This window comes from Watersipora subatra, chromosome 2 (genome assembly GCF_963576615.1).
Source record: "Watersipora subatra chromosome 2, tzWatSuba1.1, whole genome shotgun sequence".
In the NCBI taxonomy this organism is placed as follows: Eukaryota; Metazoa; Bryozoa; class Gymnolaemata; order Cheilostomatida; family Watersiporidae; genus Watersipora; species Watersipora subatra.
Window position 1 is genome coordinate 60,081,975 of NC_088709.1, and position 6,473 is coordinate 60,088,447.

Genomic DNA, 6,473 nt, shown 5'->3' on the forward strand with positions numbered 1-6,473 from the left:
AACCTTAATAAATTTTCCATTATCGCTGCGTGAAATATTTAAAGGTTGACTTGCAATAAAATTCACATTACAGTTATTTGGTATCAAAAGATTCACCGTGTCTTACTCTGTTGCGTTGTAGGTGCAAAATATGTGGAAATGTGATTACAAGCTTTTAAAAGCAAAAAAGCATTTACCAGAAAAGCACTTGGCTGATTGAAAAAGCAAATGAGATCACTTAATTAAAGCTCATAAATTACATAGTTTTTTTATTGTATATTTCAATACATCAGAGTCTTGGCTTTCGAATGAGCTATTGTTTGCCATGGTGAGACAGACATTGGTTGGTGTTTATAGGATTTCCCCAGAGCTCTACCGCGAAAGTTTACTGGCATAGTCTCGAAAATTGTGACATCACAATTCTCATATTCATTGTTGTGTGCTCTTACCGCTTATTTATCAACTACGGAAGTGACGATAATGACGCTAGTGGCAGGCGAAAGTAGGACAACTCCAGAGAACGAATGAAAATGACAAAGGAATCAGGGTCATTAGTTCTCCATGTACATATTATTTCTATGTTAAGTACCTCAGACTCCAAGAACCATACTATATTTTCCCCGATGATATTATGCACTAGCTCTTTATTTTTAATGCAATGTTAAGGGTGCCGACTGAGAGTAATTAATTTCAAGCATTGTGTGATCTCGCGAAAGTGCGATTTATATTCAGTTTTAGGGCCACGCAATCGCAGGTCATCATGTAATCGATGTGATTTCATTACCTTTATCAACGTCGGTACATTTATTGAAGCATAATTAATTAACCCAGAACATGTGTTTGTATTGGTCGGGCGTTACAACGATCGCAGGCATTGTTGATTATCTAGAATCTTAGTTTATTATTAGTGCTCTCCGGGTTTAACAGCTGCGATTGTCACAGAAAAACGCAGCCTCAATGGCAGCGAAAGGGACCGACGACTTAAGGCTAAATGAGAATTATGACACCACATTTTGAGTACCTGAACCAAGTGTGTTTTTTTTGCAGGACATACTTTTGACACCCCGTTTTTCATAGTTCTATTATTCTTTGTATATTCAATATAGGCTCATTCGAAAGCCAAGACTCTGATGTATTGAAATATATAATAAAAAAATTATGTAATTTGTGTGCTTTAAATATTGCATGGAGTATGATAAAATGCCTGACAAGTTAAGCATCTTAGTTGGCACCTGGAGCATGAAGTACAACTATTGTTGCTGTGAAATTGACTAGATGTACTACCATTTGTAGCTTTAGTTTTACTAGCTGAGCTAAGAACATCAGGTTCAGTACTGATGGTATTACCCTTACCCATGGATAAACAGGTTAAACGAGCATAAAATAAAAACTATAGACAGAAAATATTTCCTGATAATTGTGGATAACAGTACAGGTCCCTGATCCATAAATAATAATCATATAATACGAAACCAGGTCTACCAAGCAAATATTTAAAAGATAAAAACACAAAAAGGTCTACTCAGCTGTTACATGCATGCAGTCTCAGCAATGCCCCAGCTGCTCTCCTTGCAATAAAAAGTAGTTGACACGTTGAGATAGTGTAAAAAAACTAGCAATTATAGGCGATATATGGGCATCGAGAAGAAAGCTGGAGGCAAATATCTTTTTTCTTGAAAGTTTCTAAATAGTTCTAAAACACATCCGCTTCACACAGCCTCACAAAAATAATGAAAAAAACGCGTCAAAAAGCAATTGCAATTTGTAGGCAGTTAAGTGACTATTGACCAAGTATTTCATAAAACTGCTACAAGGCTAGCAAATCCACCCCAGAATTATTCTACATTATGCCGTAAGCAATCAGATTATCTTAACTATCGAAATACTCATTGTAAATGGAGGTTAATGTTTGCAAAGTCAGGAATTTATGTTAATCGTCAAAATCAAACCTCTTCGTTAATTTAATAGCGTCTAGCATCTACAAACTTAATAATTGAATATGTACTAATGTACATCTAGAATAGACAAAAACCGAAACGGCCGTTCGGCCGCCTCCAACCATCACTAAATGCTGTTGAAGTGGCTTTGCTAAATTGTCGCCGAGTTTAAATTTCTGAAAACGGGCTTTGAAAATTGCGTTCGCACCCTTTGTCTGATCAATGTCAGCTAAGTGCACGGATATTCGACGTCTAAGTAGACTTAATCTTTATATATTATGTTGTCAATAATCAATTCACGTAAGTTATCTTGGAATAGCTTTCGTTCCTAAGTTTGACGGTGTTTTACTTTAACCAGTCTCATCGCTCAAATTATATACGATACCGTCTAGTCTAAGCAATGGTTGGGACTTCCCCCTATCAACAGGACTCGTATGAGACAAGATATTCAACGATAGTAGTTCTCTCTGTCCAGCCCTGTACAGCCAGCAGGTCAGAGCAAATAATTAAATTACTATACTTCTGTATAAATGTAAGAGTATTTAAGAGTTCTCAGTAATGCTGCAAAACTGTTTTACCTATCTAAAGCTTTAACTTAAAACTTCTATGACTTCGATACATTTAGTTTCATCAACATGTCAAATATATCAGCCCCATCGCTGACATGGTTCATGCGTTATTGATGATAAGTTTTAATAAAAACACGCAAAATAAATGCAAACGGTGATTTGATTTTTTACTGGGTTTCATCAATAAATAGGGCAGTCCTGTCATCCTCTGTTGTGTTGGTGATTGATAGAACTGTATTATCCTACTAATTACTCTACAACGTGTTTTATTATCGAACACTGATAAGCTGTTTTAAGTGACTGTTGCTAATAGTTTCTGAATTCGATCTGATCTTGATTATTTGAATATTTAATGTAATTTATGTAACTTCAGGACAAAGAATGCCTTTTCAAACCAAAAATGATAATTTTCGTAACAGAGTACAAGGTGTTGTTTATCGCAGTAAATACTTTGATTGCCTTTTATTTACTTTAATTTATGTCTGACATGGCATAATATTATTTTGCATTAGGCCTATGAAAAGGCAAAAGATAGTCAACACATAATGGCCTGTTTTAGAATTGCTCTTGCTCAATTCTGTTACGTGGTCACCATCATCCTCCATATCCATAGGCCTATCACTATCTGAATTGGATCCACCATCAGCTCTCATCTTTGCTTCATCATTGTAATCTAATACAATTATAATGGTTCTGTAGCTATTCTTTACAAAAGTATGAATAGCCCATAGCTTGCTTCCGGAATTGGTCGGTTTGGGCAGGGGTGGATTGGAAGAGGAGAACTATCCCCCACACTCTACCCCTTCAATCCCCCACCCCAACCCTTCAATCCCCCTAGATCCAACTCTCCAATTCCCCACACCCATCCTCTCCCCAACGAGAAGAGGGGTGGGAAATATTTGTGTGTAGAATGTAAAATACCCTACTTTATAGCAGTATACTACATAGAAGCAGTTTTAGAACTAGTCTAGTAATCTACTACTATTAGCCAGCAGTCACTTACATATCCAATAATAGTTTGGCACAGGAACTAATCATATAAAATGGGAGTATGACCAACTATTGGACTAACAACATGAGTTACAACCATCAGGAATCTATCAATGAGTGAATCTAAATCATCTATTCATCAAGCCATTTCTTGCCAAACTGAATAATGTGAAACTGCACCGACATTTTTCAATCACTCATGCTGTGGTTTCATTTTCTGTCCCTAATTTTGAAAGTATTTCCAATTTTATCCACCTTCCTCATCATCAGAGTCATCTATTTCACTATCACTGTCATTTACTAACTCATCAATATTTGCAGCTATTTTTGTGATGTGGAGAAATTCCTAGCCATTTTTTCAAACTTTCAAAAAACTTGACAAAGTTTTTATTTGGACAAAGCCTGAAGTTTTTGCAAATATTTCCAGTTCTATTTAACATATTGGCAAGATTTCTCTTGTACAGTAAGTTAAAACTCGGGGCTATCAGAATTTTGGCAATATTAGCCGATCAGAGGTCAAAAACTAGTCCTGTGTCAGTATTATTATGTGTCACGACATACAGAGCATTGGTGTGATAGCTTTTCTGTAGGTATTATCTTATTGTCAGTATTTTCTGTCAGTAGTATTATGTGTTATGTCATACATAGCATTGATGTGATAGCTTTTCTAACGACCATATTTGGTATCAAACCTACTCATCATGAGGTCATAAGTCATGTTCAATAGAGCATGATAGCTCAAAGGGAGAAGACAGTGGAAAGCTAGCTGCCAGCTGAAGCTAGTTGAAAAGTAGACTAAAGACTATTGTGTGTATTATATCATTCTAAATAATCATCTACTTTCTATGTATCTACAAGACTGGAAGAGATCAGAAATTGTGAGTTTTTAAATTCCTTTCTTACTTTTATCTATTGTCTGCTTCTATCGATCGTGTTTTAAACTGTGTACTCAAGGGAACTAATTTCAGTTAATATTAAGATTAGTAAGCACATGCATTATATTATAGTATTAGAATTTTATAATATCTCATTTTGCTTGAATTGTTTTATTACAATACTATTATTTACAATACTATTATTATATTTTGAAATGTCGTATTTCAGGGTACAGGTTTCAAATAAACTACTGTTGTCAACCAATTCCAGTCAATATGGGAGTTATCCCGTCACAAGTCCCATGAACTAACATGACCGATGAGGTTATAATCGAATTATTAGAATAACCGAATTATTTCGATGTCAGCCACTTGGAGAGGAGAACTCTAATCGAAATATTTCGATGTCATTCTTGAAAGTGTTAATGTTAACTGGTAAACAAAGAACACTTGAAAATTCTACACTACATAATTATACAGTGACTTAGACCAACTACTTTAAACTGAGTCTGCATTCAGTGAGTTGGAGTACTATCAGATATACTGAAATATATAGTAATTAAAAGCGTGCAAGTGACATATGTTCATCCGTTTTTTTGCTGGCACCATTTTTAGAGTTTATTCGACTCGGTAGTTATGTATGGTAGGTTGATTAAGCTGCTACGCCTTGCCAAATCGAATCAAGGGTACAATAAGTTCTCATGTCTATTGCTGTTCTGCCTTAATTAGTGGACACACCGAAGTTTGTTATCATATCAGATTCAATTGAACAAATCATATGAATAGCTGACTCATTTGTTTTATTTTAGCCTATTTTGTTTACTTAAGTTTTCAAGTTTCTCAAGTTTTCAGTTTCTAATGAAACAGACCAACACCAGAATGTCTGTGTAGAATTCTAACCCTTCATCTGACTCACCTGAGGTTACTCTTGCCAAACTTATCTATAAGTAAACCTTATCTACATTGTATATGTAATCAGGGACTATGGTTGTTTCTAGGGGTTAGTCAATAAAATGGCTTCAGAGTCCGCAGTGTGTGGATATTGCTTGGAAAAGGACGAACAACTAGTTGATCCAAGGTCACTTCCTTGTCATCATGTCCACTGCTACCCTTGTCTTGTTGGGGACTTTGAGGCTAACAGGATTGTCAGATGTGGTACATGCAAGTAAGTTGTGAATTGTTTGAACCCTCATGTCTGTCTCGAAATGAAATGAGAAAGGATGAAAGGACAGAAAGAAATTGTTATATTCTTGTATGAGTCAGCATTAGTTTACTTTAAGCCATTGTACATTTCATTTAACAAGAACTACACTTCCTGCTAAGGGACTAGCAGCCTCCATAAGAACTGTTTCTTTCCCTTTAAACCATAGTTAATATTAGCGTGCAAGCTTGTTCGGTTAGATAACTTAAAATTAGTGAGCATATTTTTCAATTGGTAATATTGCTAAGTGTTTTAGCGAGTTTGATCAAAGTTTTTCTACCTTTTTGAAAGATTTATATTATGGTTTAGTAACGCTATATCATGACTTTCAGAGCCGTATTTGATGTGACATTAGCAAGGCTGCCGCCTGCAACAAGGGAGTAGACAACTTACACGTTTGTGACACTTGTCTAGATAATAAAACAGATGAGCTAGCAGTGAGCTACTGTACCACCTGTAGTAGGAAGGTGTGTACTAAACACTTAGAGGTTAGTTTTAATATTAATTATCTCAAGATTTGTTCTACTAGTCTATCTCTTGTTGGTCATACATGTGTGCTCAATTGTTTATGTTATTATTCTTCCTTCCAGCCGCATGGTCAATTCTTCCCTCTACACAAAGATGTCCTTGACATTGGGGATTACCAGAACAAGGCCAAAATGTTGAAAAAGCACAGATGTGCTACACATCCGGATGAACCAATCGTACTTGGATGTTCAACATGTTTTGGAGTACTTTGTGTGACATGTCTGGAATGTGCAAAGGGATGTATTGATGGTAAGTATTATAGTGGAGAGTTTCCATATCAATTTTGATGACCATATTTTTGTTGATAAGGAGATGAACATGCCTCTTGCTTTTCATTCATTTTAAGCAATCTGAGTTTTCTGTTTCTGTGAAAGGTTGTGTACAGCAACATTCT

At 35.7% G+C, this 6,473-nt stretch overlaps 1 long non-coding RNA gene across 1 annotated transcript; it reads left to right on the forward strand.

Moving 5' to 3' along the window:
• The first annotated feature begins 2,277 nt into the window (after positions 1 to 2,277).
• Positions 2,278 to 6,012, forward strand: LOC137386825 (uncharacterized). Its single transcript, XR_010977845.1, has 3 exons — positions 2,278 to 2,408; positions 5,349 to 5,515; positions 5,884 to 6,012. It is a non-coding gene; the product is annotated as an uncharacterized lncRNA (long non-coding RNA).
• The last annotated feature ends 461 nt before the right edge of the window (positions 6,013 to 6,473 follow it).